We start from the raw sequence: 24,059 nt of genomic DNA on the forward strand, positions 1-24,059 counted from the left end.
ATTGCAAATGATTTTAAAACTAAATGTTGGCATTCACATAATGCTGCAAAACTAGATGAAGGAGCATTTGGTTTGAATAATTGTAAATCCACAGATAGGTAAGAGGTTCACTGAACTTTAGTGAATACAATATCTGGTGAATAGTGTCTTTCCCAGCTGAGTATTGCATCTTGCTTTTCTTGAATCATTCCTTCTCTAAAATGTCCATTTCAGTAATTATGTTTTTCCATGCACCAGTAACAGGATGTAGCACTATATTATGTAAATGCTATTTCAGCCAAAATATTATTAAAAAGTCTTATTTTATTTTGGGGTGCAAAAATTATGTGATTTGTGGATAATAATAAATAATTTTTTTGGCTAAGCCTTTTGTAGAATGTGAGGCAAGGCCAAAATTTACAAATCATTACTGAAAGTTGATATTATTATTATTATTATTATTTGCTTTGAATTATCATTTTATACAGACATTTTTTGTACAAGAAACAAAACCTATTTTCATAATTAATAATATTACAATGAAGAGACATGTAGTAATGAAGTAATGGTATGTAGTAATCAGCAACAATATACAATGATATAATGAATCCATGAAATATCAAGAGTTATGTGTAGTGATGAAATGCAATGAAATATATGAAGTAATAATGATAAATAATGTGTGGAACAGTGACGATTAGGGACCTTGTCTTTGTAGTAGTATATTTTGTGAATGCACTCCTTCAGTTGACAGTTTGTAATAAAAGAATTTAATGATGAAGCAGACCTGAGTAGATAATGAAATATAAAAATGTGCAGGCAAACAAATGTGTTTTTGTTGTGGGGAGTAATTTATGCCACTGTGAGTAGTTAATTGAATGAAGTCCTAACTTATTAAATAGCTAATTGAATAGTTGTTGCATATTCTATTTTTATAGTAATATAAAATTTAATGAGTTCATGAAGTGACTAAAACTATGTATAGATGTTTCTGTTTGAATAATTTCTTGTAATAATGTTTTAGAAGAAAATATGTACTGATAATTAACCAGTTACAATAAATGAATCAAATATGTGGTATTCTGACAGGAAGAAAACACCTAAACAGTCATAGTGTTTGGAAAAATTAAACATTGGAATTTTAATAATTTTTTATTCTATTTCAAGAAAACTGAGTTACTGAGGACAGCTTCCAGCTCCTTAAATTACTTTGTGGAAACATTAGCATCACTGGCTACATAAAATGACTCAAAGTCTTTATCTCTAACAGTTGGTAGTAGCAGTTTAGCCCACTCTGTGACTCCAGTGCATTATTTCATGTATTCTTGTATGTATCGAGTTTGTATAAAATTAACTGTGTTGCATACCCCAAACCACCATGTCATTTATCATTCGCTATCACTACGTACCGGAGTTCCACAATTTAATTCATTATTATGGAAGACTTTTTATGTGTATAAATATGATACATACTCTACCCAGGATAATAATTACCTCTATTTCATCTACATCTACATAGACACTCCATAAATCACACTTATGTGTTTGGCAGAGGATTCAAAATGAACACCTATATCTTTTTGTCCAAGCTATGATTTCCCTTATTTTATGATGATGATCATTTCTCCATATGTAGGTCATCTTCAGGAAAATATTTTCACGTTCAGAGGAGAAAGTTGGTGATTGAGACAATGAAAAATGCCTTTGTTTTAATGATGTCCACCCCAAATACTGTATCATGACAATGACACAATCTGCGTTATTTATCAATAATACAAATTCTGCTTTTCTTTGAACTTTCTTGATGTACTCTGTTAATCCTATCTGGTAAGGATCTCACATTGTGCAGCAGTACTCCAAAAGAGGACAGACAAGGGTAGTGTAGGCAGTCTCTTTAGTAGATCTGTTGCATCTTCTCAGTGTTCTACCAATAAAACACTGTCTTTGGTTCACCTTTCCCACAATATTTTCTATGTATTCTTTCCAGTTTAAGTTTTTCATAATTGTAATTCCTAGGCATTTACTTGAATTTATGGCTTTTAGATTTAACTAATTTATTGTGTAACCAAATTTTGACAGATTCCTCTTAGCACTTTTGTGGATGATCTCATACTTTTCATTATTTAGGAACAATTGCCACTTTTTGTACCATACAGATACCTTTTCTAAATTGTTTTGCAATTTGTTTTGATCTTCTGATAAATTTACTGCATGATAAGTGATGGCATTCATAATGTTCAAACACAATGTCCCCACCTGGGGAAGTTCGGCTGCAAAGTTGCAAAGTCTTTTCAGTTTATGCCACACCGGGTGACTTGCGTGTTGATGCTGATGAAATGATGATGAGGGCAACAGAATATCAAGTCCCCGAGTGGAGAACTGAACACAGGCACACTGCATAGCAGTCAGATGTGGTAACCACTCAGCTAAGGAGGCAGACTACTGCACCATAAATAAAAAATGACAATCAATAAAAACCCATAGCAACTGGAATATCAACATGCAAAACAAAAATGCTGTAAATTTATGTGCCAACCTAATATCTACATACATACTCCACAAGCCACTAAACAGTGATGGAAAAGAGTACTTTCTACCAAAATTGTCACTTTCCTGTCCAACACCATTTATGAGTTGAGTGAGAGAAAAATATCTATATGCCTTTCTATGTAACATAATCTCGATTCTCTCTTTCTGATGAACCCTACATAAGATATATCATGGTGGAAAAAAAATGATTTCATAGTCTTCCTCAAATAAAGTTTCTCTACATTTTGTGAGAACTGCATCACTTTTAATGATCTTGCTGCGCTATTGTTTCCATTTTATGAATAATATTTTGACAGCTGGAACAGTCATCCTCTTCAGATGCTCAACATTGTGCCATTTTGTGTATTCACAGCCTGATCTCCAACCAAATTGTGAACTACTTACAGTCTTACCCTGTTATTTATTGGTGAGTTTTACGCCAGACACCCATTATGTCCTCTGATGCTCTTTTGTTTATCAAAGCCCACATTGATATTCCACAATGCGCACATGCTCTCAGTAATTCCCAGCTATGGTGGATGTGATGGCCAGTGAGATCTTATTGAATTGAGTGCCCAGCGCCAAGTCGTGTTTAAATTCAAGCTTCCATCCCTGTTTATTATGCTTCTGATTTATGTGTTTCGATACACTCCTTAATTATATTGTTCCAGAAACTTCGTGTTTCCACCACAATAATGGTCTGATTGTATTTCATTTCAAGGTAGTTCTTGGTGACAGCTGATTTGCTTTGTTATTTTAGTCAAGTGTGCTGCTGATGCTCTTCACATCTCTCCTCAACAATTCTAATGGTCTGCCCCCACTTAAGACATGCCACATTCACATGGAATGTGGTACACACCCGGTCTGTACAGTCCTAGATCATCTTCAACATGGCAAAGAAATCTTTTTATCATTATTGACACAACTGAAACATACAGGATGCCATTTTTCCTTAGGAATCTACTGATTTTTTCAGATTCTGGTCCAGCATGATGTAGAAATGTGATTCTTAGCTACTCTGTCTTAGTCTCAATCAATATCAAAATACAGTACAGGAAATAGAAACAAAAACTCAGCTGAATACCCACTGTTGATCAATCACACTGACAAAACATGAGAGATTATTCAAAAGGTTCCCATTACAGTTCCTCAAGCTTCTCTGTTATGCTTGCATATTGGCTATACCAACTTATTATGTGTGTCTGAATTTGCACAGTGTCTATTGTCACCTACACATTCACTTCCTTCTACTGTTTGCATTTATGTATACATAAACCAACCTGTGTTTCAAATAAGTGTATTTTCCTGGATCCATGCTGATTATTCGACAGAAGTTTCTTTTCTTCCAGGAACATTATAGTGTTTGAGCTTAGATTATTCGCTATGATCCTGCAACAGATGGAAGATCTTAGCTGTTTGCAATAATGGGTGGAAGGGAAGCAGAGAGGAGGGGAAGAAGGGCTATATCAGTATCTCTCATTTTTGGGGAGTTTTGCAATGGTCAGACATTGATACTACAGTATCATCATGTGTAAATGTGGGTGGACTTTGATATTCATCTATCTACATTTGGATCTTCCCCCCACCCCCCCTGCCTTTTGAACGATGGAACTTCTCATTGGTGGGGAGGCTTGTGGGCCTCAGCTATATAGATAGCTGTACCATAGCTGCAACCACAATGAGTGACGGGGTTATATGTTGTGACAGGGTTATCCATTGAGAAGCCAGACAAATGTGTGGTTACTAAAGAGGGGCACAGCAGACGTTTCAGTAGCTGCAGGGTCAATAGTTTGGACAACTGACTGATTTGGCCTTGTAACAACACCAAAAACAGCTGTTAAAGCGAACGACTGAAAGCAAGGGGAAACCATAGTTGTAATTTTTCATGAGGACATGCAGCTGTGCTGTACAGTTAAATGATGATGGCATCCTCTTGGGTAAAATATTCTGGAGGCAAAATAGTGCCTCATTCAGGTCTCCAGGCTGGGACTATTGAGGAGGATGTTGTTATCAGGAGAAACAAAACTGTCACTCTACAGATTGGAGCATGGAATGTCAGATCCCTTAATTGGCCAGATGGGTTAGAAAGTTTAAAAAGGAAAATAAATAAGTTGAAGTTAAATACAGTGGGAGTTAGTAACGTTTGATGGCAGGAGGAACAGGACTTGGGGTCAGATGAATATAGGATTCTAAAAACAAAATCAAATGGGGTAATGCAGGAATAGGTTTAATAATGAATAAAAAAATAGGAATGCAGATAAGCTACTGTGAACAGCATAGTGAATGCATTAGGAAAAGGAAGACAAGGAAAAATAGTAAGTGAATATTGACTGAAGGAAAAGAATGAAAGAGGGAGCCACCTGGTAGAATTTTGCAAGGAGTCTAATTTAAATTGTAGCTAATACCTAGCATCTGGTTTAAGAATCATGAAAGAAGGCTGTATACATGGAAGAGACCTGGAGACACTGGAAGGTTTCAGTTTGATTATATAATGGTAAGATGGAGATTTCAGAACCAGATTTTAAATTGTAAGATGTTTCCAGAGGCAGATGTGGATTCTGGCCACAATTTACTGGTTATGAACTGTAGACTAAACTGAAGAAACTGCAAAGAGGTAGGAATTTAAGGAGATGGGACTTGGACAAACTGAAAGAACCAGAGATTGTAGAGAGTTTCAGAGGAAGCATTAGAAAAATAATTGACAAGGACAAGGGAAAGGAATACAGAAGAAGAAAAGTAGGTAGCTTCAGCAGGGGAGGTTCAAATTGGTACAAAGATGAGGGCTAGTAGAAATACATGGGTAACACAAGAGATACTGAATTTAATTAATGAGAGTAACTACAGTAAATGAAGCAGGTGAAAGGGACTACAAACATCCCAAAAAAATGAGACTGACAAAGTGCAAAATGGCGAAGCAGGAATGGCTGTAGGACAAATTTAAGGATTTAGAAGCATATTTCATTAGGGGAAAGATAGATGCCAACTACAGAAAAATTAAGAAGACCTTTGGAGAAAAGAGAACCGCCTATAAAAATATCGAGAGCTCAGATGGAAAATCAGTTTTAAGCAAAGAGGGGAAAGCAGAATGGTGGAAAAAGTATATAGAGGGTTTATACAAGGGAGATGTACTTGAGGGCAATATTATGGAAATGGAAGAGGATGTAGATGAAGATGAGATGGGATATATGATACTACTTAAAGAATTTGACAGAGCACTGAAAGACCTAAGCCAAAACAAGGCCTCGGGAGTAGATAACATTCTGTTAGAATTACTGATAGCCTTGAGGGAGCCAGCCAAGACAGAACAGTTACATCTGCTGAGCAAGATGTATCAGACAGGTGAAATACCGCCAGGCTTCAAGAAGAATACAGTAATTCCAATTCCAGAGAAATCAGGAGCTGTTAGGTGTGAAAATTATTGAACTTCAGATTAAACAGAAATTCGTTACAGAAGAATGGAAAAACTGGTAGACACCAACCTCAGAAAAGGTCAGTTTGGATTCCAGAGAAATGTAGGAACATGCAAGGTGATACTCACACTACAGCCTCTCACAGAAGATAGATTAAGAAAACTCAAACCTACACTTACAGCATTTTTAGACTTAGAGAAAGCTTTTGACAATGTTGACTGCCTCTCACAGAAGATAGATTAAGAAAACTCAAACCTACACTTACAGCATTTTTAGACTTAGAGAAAGCTTTTGACAATGTTGACTGGTATACTCTTTTTCAAATTCTGAAGGTGGGACGGGTAAAATACAGGGAGTGAAAGGCTATTTACAATTTGTACATAAACTGGATGGCAGTTATACAAGTTGATGAGCATGAAAGTTGATGGGCCTATCCCCGACGTTATTCAATCTGTACACTGAGCAAGCAGTAAAGGGAACAAAAAAAAAAAATTGGAGTAGGACTTAAAGTTCCGGGAGAAGAAATAAAAACCCTGAGGTTTGTCGACGACATTTGATGGGCTAGGTGATGCTCTAACATTTTTCGGATGACAAGAGACAGTGTGGTATTGAGTTGCAAGGCTCACATGTCTCTAAAATTAGTTAACTTTCACCTTGTGTATAGCTGATCCTCTTCTCTGGGTAATCAGCTATGTCTATCTCCCAAAAGCTTCTTCTCCGAAGACTATAGCTGGTTAGAGGAAATTATTAAATTACTTCTCTATTTTTTAAATAATTTGGGTACTCGTAGAATACTTTTCAGTTCAATCACTATATATTTTCAACTTTCACAGACACTAATTTCTGCAAACTAACTTATTTCTTGAACATTAGACTCATTTACACATATTCATATAGCATACATGTGTCTTGCTTCATTCATAGCCAAGACATGAAGTAATTCAAAAGTCTCTAGTCTCCAGCAAGTCCAATACATAAATAAACACAGAAATCTATATTCAATTGTTCATTAGTCTTTTTACAATCAACAGAGACACTAAAGAGCACAGAATACTACATAAACGTTCTTTGTTCTTCTTGACCCGTACATGGAATCTCTGTGGACCGCACAGCAGGTACTTGTCTGCCGCCGTTCAGCTGCCAGGTTCATCTTTTTCTCGTAACTGTTTCTAGACCTCCACCTACAAATAGGCGTTGTGCAGTTCATTTCTCCTACTCACCTCTAAAATATTGGGTGTTCAAAACGGTGCAAGGCACAGTGGTTCTAGAATTTACTCTGAAATTCTCGAAGCACTACATATCCCCCCAAATCTAACATGCGATATTTTATACAATCATTATGTAAATTTATATCACATACTGTTCTAACAGTATACATACTGTAGGGAAGCAGCCTACTCACGCCGTAGTAAATTCACAGCAGTCTTTCCATTGTGTGCCAGCCAGTCCGTTGTAACTAGCTCTGACGTCATAAATGTTGCGCAATACTTTAAAAATCAAATAAATAACCTGAAATGTTTCTAGCATGTCAGGAGTAATACTAAATTAATATGTGTTGAATATCAGTTCGATAACTTTAGCCATTTTCGAAATTTGGACGTTTTTCTGTAAAAATCATTGGCGCAACAGAAAAGAGCTAGAAAGTTAAAATTTTATATTTAGATTCATCTTTCATAGTTATTTAATAAAAACAGTACTTTGGATTTCACAAATTAAAGTTTTAGTGGAAATTCATGATTTTCTGGTTTTCGTCTCAAAACTTAAGGAAGCAAGATAGATTAAGTAGGCTAATAAATAAGGCTAGGATGTTTATATTTAAGTAGAATGGAGATCCGCTATCACCATAAGGATGTGAGAAGTTTCATTTGAATACCTATAAAACTATAGCGATAGCGTATCTCCAAAGGGCCAGTTCAGAGCTCGTCTACTGCGTGCAGTGTAACTAAATTAATTCTCTCGCCCAAAATATTTAACTTAGCCACGTTAAACTTTTATTATGATTGCTTTCCTGTGTGCTGAATGCACATTTAAATTAAGAGCTTCATCGGCCATCAGCAAAAGAAGCTGTGATTTATTCGGTAACTTAATGTGGTGCATTACTAGCCCAGCGGCTAGTCGGGAGAGCCGATTTGATCACGCGCTCCCTTAGCCGTCCGCACCGCGGCTTTATATATAAGAACGCTGCGTGAGGAAGCAAGGCCCCAGTTCTCTCCAGACACTGAATAGCACACCATCTGTGTTGGGAGTCGCGTTGCGTCGGTATCATTGCTATAAACAGCCTTGGATGCAGTATTAAGTTACTCGGGATACGCGTAACCATGAAATCATTTTCGAGTGATGTGTTAATTCTGGGATGACTTTAATTACCTATCTTCAGTTTGCGTATGTCGTATTTTCATGTGCCGTTGCGGGACAGACATTCTACCATTATTTAGCGTGGCGTTTGATGAACATTATCATCAAATTATGGCGAGCATTCACTTAAACATTTAATTTGGACTGTTATAGTTGCATCAGCGCATTAGACTCTGAACTGCTCTGTTAGTCAGATTGTGTGGATTTTTCTTTTTCTTTTCAACTGTGACTTTCAGAATACAGAGAATTTTTAGAAAATCGTTTTTGATCATGAATCCCAGACAATCTCCTAATTTCTCAGAGCTATAAGCTGCAGCTATAAGTGTGTTTCTCAGATGAAGTGGGCACTAGGAATTCTAATTACAGGCTTCACGTTTTGCTAATCACTTTCTGGTTACCAATATTGTAGTTAGAGAGCCAGTGTTGAGAACGGCAAACAACAGCATAAATAATAGGAACACTTATGTAACAATTAATTCCAACCAGCCGCCCTACATATGGTTAAACGGCCGGGAAATGCATCTTTTCTACCAAACATTACATTAATATAAAACAATTAATTTCTACCCGCCGCCCCACATATGGTGCATCGGCCGGGAAATGCAGTGTTTCTGCATTCAAACATTTTATATAACAACATTATTCCTAACCGCCGCCTCACAATACCATCAGAGATCTTTGTACTCATTTAGAATAAACTCTAGCTAATCTTTCATTTATTCTACTCTCACTCTATTTTGACATCAAACTCGAATATTCAATGGTGACCTGGTAAGTTTTCCTAATATTTAGGATTTGTTAGGACTCTGACTCAATTTCCAATCACAAACTCCAGGTGTTCACGACATTTGAGTACTTTATTAATTATTCTTTACTCTAATTCTTTATAATGCTTCTTTATTATGCAATGGTCTTATAATGTATAAACTTTTTGTAGCCTTGAGGAATTAAGGGCAAAATAAAGGTGTTCCAATTGACACTCATAAAACATAATAATGCTAGTGGAGTATAGAATTCAAATTTACCAGAATAATTTCTACAAAATGTTGTGACTTTAGTCACAATACTGCCCTTTCCCCTTTAGAAACAGTACCTAGACCCCACATACAGGTTGATCCTATAAGTACCCTTTCCCCTTCCGTTTTGGTAGCTATGCCACATTTTTAATTCCTATTTTCCTATGGTACAGGTCAATCCCCTTCTTGGTGCCCCTGTCTGCACAGTATAGGTCGGCCTTTCTTAGGTCTGCCTATCTGCTATTTTCATCCAATACATGCTGGGTGCAATCCCCCCCCCCCCCCCCCCCCCCCCTCCCTTACCCTTCTTGAGTAGGTCTCATTGTTCATTGCCCTAGTATACACCTTTGTGTACACTATAATTAAATATTACCTGGTAAAATTGAAATCTACTTCACACTCTCTTTTTCATACTTCTTTTTTATATCCTAGAGTCTTCTATTACTCATCCACTTCTACTTTTCCAGTATCTACTTCATGCTTACATATTTTATTCAATATACAGGGTGGTCCATTGATCGCGACTAGGCCAAATATCTCACAAAATAAGTGTCAAACAAAAAACCTACAAAGAACAAAACTTGTCTAGCTTAAAGGGGGAAACCAGATGGCATTATGGTTGGCCCGCTAGATGGCACTGCCATAGGTCAAACGGATATCAACTACGTTTTTTAAAATAGGAACCCCAATTTTTTATTACATATCCATGTAGTACGTAAAGAAATATGAACGTTTTAGTTGGGCCAATTTTTTTTGCTTTGTGATAGATGACACTGTAAAAGTCACAAACATATATCTCACAATTTTAGACGAGCAGTTGGTAACAGGTAAGTTTTTTAAATTAAAATACAGAACATACGTACGTTTGAACATTCTATTTCGGTTTTTACAATGCGATACATGTACCTTGTGAACTTATCATTTCTGAGAACGCATGCTGTTACAGCATGGTTACCTGTAAATACCACATTAATGCAATAAATGCTCAAAATGATGTCCGTCAAACTCAATGTGTTTGGCAATACGTGTAACAACATTTCTCTCAACAGCGAGTAGTTCGCCTTCTGTAATGTTCACACATGAATTGACAATGCTCTGATGCATGTTGTCAGGCATTGTCAGTGGATCATGATAGCAAATATCCTTCAACTTTCCCCACAGAAAGAAATCCAGGGACGTCAGATTCGGTGAACGTGCGGGCCATGGTATGGTGCTTCGACGAGCAATCCACCTGTCATGAAATATGCTATTCAATACCACTTCAACAGCACGTGAGCTATGGGCTGGACATCCTTCATGTCGGAGGTACATCGCCATTCTGTCATGCAGTGAAACATCTTGTAGTAACATCGGTAGAACATTACATAGGAAATCAGCATACATTCCACCATTTAGATTGCCCTCGATAAAATGGGGGCCAATTACCCTTCCGCCCATAATGCCACCCCATACATTAACCCGCCAAGGTCGCTGATATTCCACTTGTTGCAGCCATCGTGGATTTTCCATTGCCCAATAGTGCATATTATGCCAGTTTACGTTACCGCTGTTGGTGAATGACGCTTCGTCGCTAAATAGAATGTGTGCAAAAAATTTGTCATCGTCCCGTAATTTCTCTTGTGCCCAGTGGCAGAACTGTACACAATGTTCAAAGTCATCACCATGCAATTCCTGGTGCATAGAAATATGGTACGGGTGCAATCAATATTGATGTAGCATTCCAAACACCGACGTTTTTGAGGTTCCCGATTCTCACGCAATTTGTCTGCTACTGATGTGTGGATTAGCCACAACAGCAACTAAAACACTTACTTGGGCAACATCATTTGTTGCAGGTCATGGTTGACATTTCACATGTGGCTGAACACTTCCTGTTTCCTTAAATAATGTAACTATCCGGTGAACTTGGATGATGTTGTCCAGGATACCGGGCAGCATACAAAGCACACATCCGTTGGGCATTTTTCACAATAGCCATACATCAACACGATATCGACCTTTTCCACAATTGGTAAACGGTCCATTTTAACGCAGGTAATGTATCATGAAGCAAATACCATCCGCACGGGCGAAATGTTATGTGATACCATGTACTTATACGTTTGTGACTATTACAGTGCCATATATCACAAGGCAAAAAGAGTGGTCCAACTAAAACATTCATATTTCTTTACGTAATACATGAATATGTAATAAAAAATGGGGGTTCCTATTTTCAAAAAACGCAGTTGATATCCGTTTGACCTATGGCAGCACCATCTAGCGAGCCAACCATAGCGCCATCTGGTTTTTGCCTTCAATCTAGATGAGTTTCATTCTTTGTAGTTTTTTCGTTTGATGCTTACTTCGTGAGATATTTGGTCTGGTCATTATCAATGGACCACCCTGTATAATATGCTTACTTAGGTTATCCTACAAGTTATCAGAATATTTGTTAGACTGACCCCTCTGGTTTATGTTCTCTTTCCTTATTCATGCTTCCTACTTGGGTACACTCAATGTAAAATTATCATAATTTTTATATCCTTATGTACTTATGTGATAGTTCTTATACATATATTTCCTACATGTACATATTAATAAATAGCTACATGATAGTTTTTCCAAGTAACTAGGCAATGTAGAACCATCACAATAATCAACCATAAGTGCATATTTCTCTATGTGAACATTCTTTCCCCCCTAAAACACTTGATGGTTCTCACATCCTTTTAATCTGCACTTTCATTGTTTGCGTCTTCGTGTTATTGTGTATGTATGTGGAAGCGTGTTTGTGTAGCCTGATTCTTTGGCCTACTTATATGAAATATGTTGAAGGTTATTGGAAACCATGGAAAATAAGAAGGAGTTCAGTGCTAGAAGTACATGCATATGGAAAGAGGGACAGATAGACCAGTACTCAGATGAGAAGTAAGAAAGGAAAAAGTAGAAATGATTGCTAAGATCAAAGAAGAGAAAGAAGATAGCCCCGAAGACAGGAAACATTTCCCATCCCCCTTCCCCAGGATCCCTACTTCTCTGGTACTTGAGTGAGAGGCCAGAGTAGGTATGATGTTAAACGTCTCCTACAGAATGGAGATTCTCACCTTCACCTTTGAAGTCCCCGAAGGAAAATCTTAGGAACTCCTATCAAATGGTAAATGGTGAAGAAATAGTCACACTTGTCTGTGAGGGTTGTCTGAAAAGTGCAGTGTGTGTTTAGTGTTAGTCATGCTTCTACTTACACTACCCACCCCTTCCAAAACTAATATAAACCCTCCAATCCACTTCACATCTCATAAAAGGTATAAAATGTTCTGTAAAAACAGAAAATTATACACTATGATAACAAAGTTGTTTAGTCATTCAGTTTATACTATACTTTTATACACACATAAAATCCTCTATTCAGTTTATGTCATCTTGACATCACTCTGTTTAAATAGTACCATCATATTTTACTTTCCACTAATATAACATTCTATTCGTTTCACTTCATGTCTAGAGATCAATGTTCATCCATGATTCTCTTAAATTGGTCTCAATCAGGAGTTAAAGTGGGAAAGGAAAGACATGCACCTAGATGCTTTGGTACAGGGTTCATAGTAGACAAGAGAAACGAGGATGGCATAACTGAAATGAAGAGCAGGTCAGAAAGGATATCAACACTGACTTTTCAAGCAGGGAACAAAAAGTATACAATAATAAATGGACTTGCACCTACTAATGACAAGAACAGGAAAGACAAGAAAGTTGCTGATAATTTGTGGGAAGAACTAGATGATACACTGAAAAACATACCATATAGACATGTAAAGATACTAGTAGGAGATTATAATGCACAGATTGGAAGAGAGAAGCAACATAAAGGAGTAGTGGGCGAGTACCCTGCACACCAGCGGATAAACAAAAATGGAGAAAGACTAATTGAACTGTGTTGAGAACACAAAATGAGATTGATGACAACACACTTCAGGGCCAAACCGTGTAAGAAAAAGACATGGGCAAACCCATGCACCCGCCTTGGGGAATTCCAAATTGACCACATAGCAATCAGCTGGACGAATGCTAAAGATATCATGAACACAAAAGTCAGGAAGAACACAAGAATAGAATCGGATCACTATCTTACAGAAGTTAAGTGCCTTTGGATTCCAAACAGGGACAGACTGCCACAGACGAACAGAAGAACAGAAAACATAAAGGTAGACAGAGACAAATTAAGACACACTCGATCCAGATATGAGGAAGGAATTGAATCATTCAATGAATGGGATGACATGAAGCGAAATATGGCAAAACAGGCTGAACTATGGGGGAAGGAAGAAAAGAAATGGAAGCACTGGTGGTGGGACAAGGAATGTGAGGAAGCGTAGAGACTCGCAAGAAAGACTGGAGCAGCAAGAAGGACCCAGAAAAATGGGAAGTTTTCTTAGGAGTGAGAAAGGAAGCAGCCAGAACAATAAGATGGACCAGAAGACAAAAGATGAAGCAGGAACTGGACAAGATTGAGACCAACTTCAGGAAAAACAACAGCAGACACTTTTTCGAGAAATTCAAAAAGAGTCTGATTGGATACAAGGGTAGAGAACTGTTTATAAGAGATAAGAAAGGGGAGCTGGCTGTCAGTGCGAAGGAGAACTGTCGAATTTTTGCAGAGCACTTTCACAACCAGCTGAACTGTGAACCACCTGAAGAAGAGCTGGAACTGGGGACTGACAATGAAGAGAGAGAGCCATGCCCTCCAACCAGGGATGAAGTCGCACATGCCATAAGCGATCTGAAGAATAATAAGGCAACTGTAGAAGATGGTATAGCAGCCGAGATGATAAAGTGGGGAGGCAACAAAGCAATAGACAACATGACCAACACAATTCACCAGATCTGGAGATCAAAGAAGTTGCCAGAAGGATGGAAGAATGCAACTGTAATACCAATACACAAGAAGGGGGACAAGAGATATGCAAACAACTACAGAGGAATATCGCTACTAGAGGTCGGATACAAGGTGCTGTCAAAACTATTGCTCAAGAGAGTAGAAGAACAGGTAGAAAGTACAGTTGGCGACTACCAAGCGGGATTCAGGAAGGGCAGAGGTTGTGTAGAACAGATATTTATCCTGAAGCAACTGATAGAACATAGGGCCTTAAAAAACAAAAAGACAGTAATAACCTTCGTGGACTTCACAAAGACATATGACTCCATCGACAGACAGACTCTTGTTAGGATCCTGAAGAACAGAGGACTTGATGGAACTACACAAGAACTCATAAAAGAAATTCTGACAGACACAAAAGCAATGGTGAGATTCAGAGGAGCACTGTCAGAAGAATTTGAGATCAAGACTGGTGTTAAACAGGGAGATGGATTGTCACCATTGTTGTTCAATATAGCACTGGACGAAGTGATCAGGCAGTGGAGAGCAATAAATGAGGAAATGGGAATACCAAAGACCCATGTGGGGGACAAAAAGGACAACGGGGCTCAAGTGGACTGCCTAGCCTTTGCAGATGACATAGCAATAGTAAGTGAGACAGAAGAAGACGCAAAGACACAACTCGACAACTTAAGTAAGGTAGCCAGAAAGGTGGGACTGAGGATCGCCTATAACAAGACAAAGACATTAAAGACCACTGCAGACTGGGAAACACCGGAAGGCACTGTGCAAATGGTGGACAAATTTAAATACCTGGGAGAATTTATAACAGGAAGGAACAGGAGCAAGGAGGGAATAACAGAGAGGATAAAGAAGATGAGGTCAGCCTTCTGCATGACGAGAGAGGTATACAATAAAAATAATATATCCACAGATGCAAAGATAAGCCACTACAAGGCAACAGTGAGGAATGCAGTATTATATGCTGCTGAGACGATGACACTAGGAAGAAATGGGGCAGAGCAACTAGAGAGAGAAGAGAGGAAAATACTGAGAAAAATACTAGGTCCCAAAAGAGGTGGAGAGAGGTGGATGCGAAGACCTAGGGAGGAATTGTACCGGAACATGAGAACAATATCCGGGGAAATCACACTCAAAAGGGCAAGGTTTGCTGGGCATGTAGTTAGGATGAGTATGGACAGAATGACGAAGAGAGTGTGGGAAACAACAGGGAGGACAAGGGGAAAGACAGGAACCAAGCGGATTGTTGAACTTCGGAAGGACTGGTTGGAATTGGGGATCAAGGTCGAAGGAAAGGAAAATTGGAGGAACAAATATACACCGACAAATATGCTGTAGATCAATGACAGAGAAGAATACAGGAAATGATTAGAATTTCACCAGTGGAGCTGCCAGGAGAAACGGAAACTGAAGATCTTGGAAGAAGAGAGGGAGAGGAGAAGAGAGAGAATGAAGAGGTTCTGGGAGAAGAAGAGAAAAATGCAGTCCACGAAGGGACTATCCGTGGTCCTACAGAGGCCGTAACGCAAGAAGAAGAAGATACAACTTAATATGCTTACACCAACACTCTTTGAGGACAAAATGTATGATACTCCTCCCTTCCCCTTCAGAGTTGGTCCAAAGAAATCCGATGCTGTAAGATTGTGTAATGCCTTAGGAATGACTGGATACATTTTATGTCTAATGTGAGTGTTACTCTCTTTTACTTTCTGACAGGTTCCACAAGTTCTAATCAGACATGCTAAATTATGCCCTAGCTTTTTGAAATAATAGAACTTGTTCATGTGGGCTATATACCTTTTATTCTGAAGTGTCCATACCCTGTTTGGACATACCACACAATTTTGTCCTCTACCAACTTCGGGATGCATAAACACCACCATCGAGGTGTTATACTGTCTCTCCAAAATAAATTATTCAATATAACCTTCCATTTCTCTGCTTGATTAGGAGGTAAAGACTTTCTAATCCACATAGCATATATTTCTGTAAAGTAGGGATCATGATGGATGTTGTTGGTTATTCTTTGAGCCATTTCTTGTACCCTGTTGTGTGAATATTTACTGTCACAAAATTAATTGCAAAAATTATGCCAGGTCCTTCTGTATGTTTTATCTCTTTCATATCTACATGTAATCTAGACAAAGCATCTGGCATAATATTTTCAGAACCTTTTACATACTGTATTTTAATGTCATATTCCTGTAGGAACAAGATCCACTGCATTAATCTACTATGTGATAAGCGACTACTCATTAAAAAAGATAGAGCTTGATGATCCGTGTATACATGGGTCTATGACCCCAATACTCTGTGGCTGTATAGTTTAATTCATCTTTGTTAAGACTTCAGCTAGCAAAAGTTATAGATCAGTGATTTGTACTTTCCAGACCTCACTCCCCTTGGAAAAGTTCTGCTGCTATACCATAGTTTGATGCATCTGTTGAAATTCTAAATGGCTCACCTATAAATGGATGGTGTAGTATAGGTGATTCTACCAGTGCTTTTTTCACATTTTCAAATGCATAAATGGCCTCTTGGTCCCACATCCACAGTATTCCCTCCCTCAATATATGTAAGTGTCTTGGGTCATTCAGCTCTTGACTTTGTATATATCTTCTATAGTATCCAACCATGCCAATTAATCCCTTCAATTGTCTTATGTTTTTAGGTAGTGCACACTCCTTAATAGCTTATATGCATTCTGGATCTGGTCTAATCCCTTGCACCCCTACAATATGCCCTAAAATCTTAAGCTCTTGCCTCACAAAGTGCGATTTGGATAGTTTTACTGTAATACCTTTTTCTTTAAACCTTTTCAGGGTTTTACACTCAAGGTCAGGCAATGCTCTTCCCAGGTAGATGAGATTACGAGTATGTCATCCACATATATTATTAAATCCTTTAACAACCCCCTTCCTAAATACCTCGTCCAGTGCACGTATAAATACAGATACCAAGATATTTAGTCTGAATGGTAACAAATTAAAATGATATGATTTCCCATCAAATAGAAACACTGTTTATTTCTTTGATTCAGGGTATAACCTAATTTGCCAATATCCATCAGTCAGGTCCATCGTGCTAAAATACCTTGCTTTCTCAAATTTGGACAATAATTCATTGATGCTAATGGGTCTGGCTGGTTCAAATGGCTCTGAGCACTATGGGACTCAACTGCTGAGGTCATTAGTCCCCTAGAACTTAGAACTAGTTAAAGCTAACTAACCTAAGAACATCACAAACATCCATGCCCGAGGCAGGATTCGAACCTGCGACCGTAGCGGTCTTGCGGTTCCAGACTGCAGCGCCTTTAACCGCACGGCCACTTCGGCCAGCCGAATGGGTCTGTTTCGCTCCATCTCTACATGCATATTCAAAGCACATGCATCTAGCACTAATCGCACACCTCCTGTAGCCTCTTTTAACTACTACCAAGGGATTATTCACGATGCTAGAGCTACGTTCTATTATGTTATTGTCGATCATCTTGTCAATTTCTTCCTTAATGGCCTCTTTTAGACTTACCTGTATTGGATATGGCTCACAGAAAAATGGAGTACTATCTTTGAGTTTAAATTTACATATATAATCACTAATACTACTGGAATAATTGGAAAATACTTCTTCATATTCCATTAGAATCTTATATAAATCTAGTTTTTGTTCACTGGTTATTATTGGTGATTCACTTACTTCACCCTGTATGTCCACACAATGTGAGTTGTAACTTACCTTTTCAATCTCTGGTGACAATTGTGCTGTCACTGTTAATCGTAGACACTGATTCTCAGTTGTTTGTTTACCAACATAGCTGTCCGTTGCAAATTGTACACAATATTTGTAGTCACCATTACCAAAATAAAGAAGAATCACCTCAAAATTCAATATGACATTAAATTATGATAGCCAATATAGGTCAAACAACACATCCCTACTGATATTTTCTACTACTAATGGTGTCTGACGAAATGGGATATTCCCAATATTGCAGTTCACCTGGGTCTCATGTTTTACGACTGTGCTCTTTGTTCCAATAATAACTACTAAATACACTCCCATTACTGGTAATACCAGTAAGTGGTGTTTAGTTCATAATGTGCTAAAGAATGTTCTAGACATCAGTGACACCTCACTCCTGGAATCTATAAAAAAAGTTAACTTCAAAATCTTCCACTTTTCCTAGTATTATTGGTTGTGGATTAATGGTAGTTAAGCTCAGTTCTTCCAGTAACAACCACTCTTTGGTGGGTATTTTATGTGTGAAATTAACATACTTATTATAAACTAGGCCTCCTAATGCATTTTTACAACCTGGGCGCTGGCCCTGGAACCAGATCGCACTACGTTTTCCTCGTTACTGGTTGGTTACCAAATCAGGGTATTACATTACCACTTTGTACACTATTACTGCTTGGTACAAATTATTGTGACATTACTGGGCCTATATTCGATGCTTCTTTTGGTAATTTTCATTCCCTTATTCCAGTTACATTGGTGCACCCTAGCTAAGTTGGCCTCATGTCTCTTAAAATTACTATTACTATTATTACTACCTCTTCCGTAATTCTGATTTTCACTTTGATGTACATCTTCATTGTGGTCTTAGTTTAAGGGATCAAGTGCATCTATAAAAGATAGTAGTTCTTCTATTGTTTTCCACCCACTACAAAGTATATCTTTCCTGGCATAAATGGGTAAACGTTTTATTAGAATTCAAACTAACCCTTCTTCCTCCATGGGCTTATCTAAGTACTTTGCACGTGGTAAATACCAGTCAAAATACTTTCTCATCACACCCCATGTACTGTTATAATACTTAGGGTCCCACAAATCAGATATAAATTTTTCTTTGGCACTTGCTGACCAATATTTCTCCTTAAACTTTTTCTGGAAATCTGCCCAAGATGAAAAGTTCTCGATGTTGACTGTGCCCCACTCTGAAGCTTCCCCTAAAAGGTACCCTACCACAAATTTGATCTTCTTTGAATCTTCCCAGTTTTTTGGCAAGGCCTGGTTAAACCATTTCAGAAAATGAGTAGGATGTACTTCCCCATCTGGCTTAAACTTCAGAAACTGTCTGGCTAGTCCAGAATTTGCTCCCCATTGTAAATCTGCCATCACTTCACTAGTTAATACTACATTTGGTGAAGCCACTCTATTATCTACTTTGCCTGCTTAAATTTGAATTCCTTCCACAATTCATCTACATCCTTCTTGGTATTACTAAGTTAGGAAGATAAGATTGGAGATATGTTGTCGGAGGTTACTCTCACGGCAACTTTTCTGTCTATCATCTCTTCTACTTGTTCCTCCAGATTACGGATATTTATTATGTCTGAAGTAGCTAGTTTCTCTTTAAAATTTCTTTCCATGTTGTCTACTCCCATGTTAACACCTGCAATTTGCGATTGGACTATAGGAATTAGTTTGTCCTGCATTTCAACATTTTCCTTTAAAGTGTGTAAACTTTGTTTTACAGCATCAAATGTAACATTACATACACTTTGAAGTGATCCTTTTTTGCTCAGTTCAGACTCTACACTATTACATTTATTTTCAATATCAAATTCTAGTTTCTTTGACAAATCTTGAAATTGGTTACGCTGTGTCTGACAAAAGTCAGCGAACAGCTGATTGACATGACTACTTAAAGAGCTAGTTAATTCACCTTTCAAGTCTATCTTAAAATTTTCGAGTAGTGGTTAAAATATCAATTTCAGTCTTCAAATTACCCAACTGGCTAAATTCCTTATTTTGTTCATCTACTTTTGCACTTAAAAATCCTAAAGTCTTATTCTGAACGTCCAATTTATTATTTACTTGAATATTCACTGTGTCTATTTCTCTACTTAAATTAGCACTCTGTGCATCTAGCTTTTCACTTAAAGTTACACTTTGTGCTTCTAGTTTTTCACTTAAATTCGCACTCAGTTGATCTCTCAAGGAAGCATGTTGAGCATTTAAATTTTTACTTAGAGTAGTAATTTGAGCATTTGGCTCTGTTCTTACTGAGTCTAACTTGAGACTTAGTTCTTTCATTAAATTTGCTACTTCAGCCCAGTCTGGCATTTCCTTATTCACTGTCATAGCCATGGTTGGTTATGCTAGTTGCTGTTCTTGATGCATAATTTTATTGATTTTAGACCTAGTAATCATCTAAAAGAAAATTCGTCACTGAGTACAATAACTACGCTAACAGTTTATCATTCAACAGTTCCTTCAACTTCACCAAACAATTATTGTTTTTCACTCACCTGGCGTAGAGTTCTAGCTGCATTGGTGAGCAGATGTGTAATCAGCACCAGTGGACAGCACTGGGGCCGATGGCGTCGAATGTTGGTTTCAGTGTCGTCGTCGGTGAGCAGATGCGGAGTCAGAACTGATTAGCAACAGCTGGTGCAGTCGGCGTCAGTGGCTGGTTACTGCATCAGCATCTTCCTGTTTCAGTCTTGAAATTCCTGTTTTCTTCAGGTCCTATCACTTGGATCGCCACATTCCAATGTTTTTCGGATGACAAGAGACAGTGTGGTATTGAGTAACAAGGCTCACATGTCTCTCAAATTAGTTAACTTGTATGTTGTGTGTAACCGATCCTCTTCTATGGGTAATCAGCTACATCAGTCTTTCTAAAGCTTACCCTCCAAAGACAATAGCTGGTTAGAGGAATTTATTACACTACTTCTCTACTCTTGAAATAATTTGGATACTCGTAGAATACTTTTCAGTTCAATCACTTTAAATTTTCAACTTTCACAGACACTATCTTCTGCAAGCTAACTTATTCCTTAAACAACAGACTCATTTACACATATTCAAATAGCATATATGTGTTTTGCTTTGTTCATAGCCAAGACTTGAAGTAATTCCAAAAGTCTCCAGTCTCAAACAAGTCCATTACATGAATGAACACAGGTAATACATTCAGTTGTTCATTAGTCTTTTTACAATCAACAGAGACACTAAAGATCACAGAATACTATATAAACTTTCCTTGTTCTTCTCGACCCATACACGGAAACTCTGTGGACCATACAGCAGGTACTTGTCTGCCGCTGTTCGGCCGCCGGGTCCACCTTCTTCTCATAACTGTTTTTAGACCTGCACATACAAATAGGCGACGTGCAGTAGGATACATTCGTTTCTCCCACTCACCTCTAAAATATCGGGTGTTCAAAATGGTGGAAGGCCTAGTACTCCTAGAATTTACTTTGAAATTCTCGAAGCACTACAATGCTTGTGACCAGACTGGAATAGGTGGTGGGGGTGGAGGTGGAGGGAGGATGTATGGGACATGTCTTGTATCTAGGTCTAGGAATATGAGCCCTGGGGCAAGAGGGTGGGAGCAGGGGTTGTGTAAGGATGGATGATGATATTATGTAGGTTCGGTGGGTGGAGGAATATCACTGTGGGAGGGATGGGTAGGATAATGCGTAGGTCATTTCTCATTTCAGGACATCATGAGAGGTAGTCAAAACCATGTGATGAGAGTGTGATTGTTCCAGTCCTGCATGGTACTGAGTCACAAGGGGAATGCTCTGTTGTGGCCAGACAGTGGGACATTGAGAGGTGATGGATGACTGGAGAGGTAAAGCACAAGAGACCTGTTTTTGTACCAGGTTGGGAGAGTAATCACACTCTGTGATGGCCTTAGTGAGACTCTCAGTATATTTCAAGAGGGTCACTTGTGACCACAGATGCGACCACCATGGGTGGCTAAACCGTATGGAAGGAACTTATTGGTATCTAGAATGGGTGGCAGCTGTTGAGAAGGAGGTAGGTATGTCTGATATGGACAGAGGTACTGATGTAGCCATCTTTGAGGTGAAGGTCAAAATTGAGAAAGGGTGCTTGTTAGGTTGAGTAAGGTCAGGTGCAGCAATTGGGGGAGAAGGTGTTGAGGTTCCGAAGGAATGTGGATAAGGTGTCCTCATCCTCAATCCAGATCATGAAGATGTCATCAGTAAATCTGAACCAGGTGAGGGGTTTGGGATTCTGGCTGTTTAGAAAGGATTCCTTTAGATGGCCCATGAATAGTTTGGCATAGGATGGTGCCATGTGGGTGCTCATAACCATGGCCCAGTACGTAATGCCTTCAAAGAAGAAGTAATTGTGGGTGAGAATATAGTTAGTCATGGTGATTAGAAAGGAGTTGTTGGTGTGGAATCCATCAGGCATTGGGAAAGGTAGTGTTCAATAGCATTAAGGCCATGGGCATTAGGAATGTTAGTGTAAAGGGAAATGGCATCAATAGTGATGAGCAGTGAACCATGTGGTAAAGGGACAGGAACTCTGGAGAGTTGGTGGAGGAAATTGTTGGTATCTTTTATATAGGAGGATTCGGTTGAAGGTGTTGGTCTATGAGAGCAGAGATTATCTCAGTGGGGGCACAGTAACTGACCACAATGGGGCATCCTGGGGGGTTGGGTTTACGGACTTTAGGAAGCATGTAGGACTTCGAGGAGTGGTAGGGGTGAGCAGAGAGATGGATTGCAGGGAGAGGTTCCCAGATACGCCTGATGGTTTGAGAAGTGACTGGAGATCCTATGGGATTTTTGGAATGGGTTGACTGTGGCAAGTTTGTAGGTGGATGTATCTGACGGATGGCAGGGTCCTTCTGCCAGATAATCCTTGCTGTTCAAAACAACAGTGATAGAGTGTTTGTCAACAGATAGGATTTATAAGCTGGGGATCTGTTCTTAGGTGGTGGATTGCAGTTCTTTCGACAGATGTAAAGTAGTTAGTATGTTGATGGATTTGGGAAATGTTGATGAGGCAAGATTCGAAGTCACGAAATTATGTAAAGTTAACAGGGGGAGATTTAGGGACACTGGGGATGGATCATGGTTGGGTGGAGGACTGAACTGAATCAGGAAGGGTTCAACATTGGTCTTTGATTGAGTCTGACTTTTAAGGTTGATAGTGAAAAGTGTCTCCAATGTAGGGGCCAGGAGATGGAGAGTAGGTCTAAAGCTAGGCAGAAATCTCCTTCTCCAGACACCTTCAGCCAACTACCCGCACCCTATCCTCCTACACAAAACATACCAACCATTTCCTCCACCAACTCTCCACAGTTCCTATTGCTTTACCACAGGTTGCCGTGTTCATCACTACTGATGCCACCGCCCTTCATACCAACATCCCCAATGCCCACGATTTACCACTATTGAACACTACCTTTCCCAATTCCCCATGTACTCCAAACCAACAACCTCCTCCCTAGTCGCCATGAACAAATACACTCCTGGAAATTGAAATAAGAACACCATGAATTCATTGTCCCAGGAAGGGGAAACTTTATTGACACATTCCTGGGGTCAGATACATCACATGATCACATTGACAGAACCACAGGCACATAGACACAGGCAACAGAGCATGCACAATGTCGGCACCAGTACAGTGTATATCCACCTTTCGCAGCAATGCAGGCTGCTATTCTCCCATGGAGACGATCGTAGAGATGCTGGATGTAGTCCTGTGGAACGGCTTGCCATGCCATTTCCACCTGGCGCCTCAGTTGGACCAGCGTTCATGCTGGACGTGCAGACCGCGTGAGACGACGCTTCATCCAGTCCCAAACATGCTCAATGGGGGACAGATCTGGAGATCTTGGTGGCCAGGGTAGTTGACTTACACCTTCTAGAGCACGTTGGGTGGCACGGGATACATGCGGACGTGCATTGTCCTGTTGGAACAGCAAGTTCCCTTGCCGGTCTAGGAATGGTAGAACGATGGGTTCGATGACGGTTTGGATGTACCGTGCACTATTCAGTGTCCCCTCGACGATCACCAGTGGTGTACGGCCAGTGTAGGAGATCGCTCCCCACACCATGATGCCGGGTGTTGGCCCTGTGTGCCTCGGTCGTATGCAGTCCTGATTGTGGCGCTCAC

Source organism: Schistocerca americana, chromosome 4 (assembly GCF_021461395.2).
Source record: "Schistocerca americana isolate TAMUIC-IGC-003095 chromosome 4, iqSchAmer2.1, whole genome shotgun sequence".
Classification (NCBI taxonomy): Eukaryota; Metazoa; Arthropoda; class Insecta; order Orthoptera; family Acrididae; genus Schistocerca; species Schistocerca americana.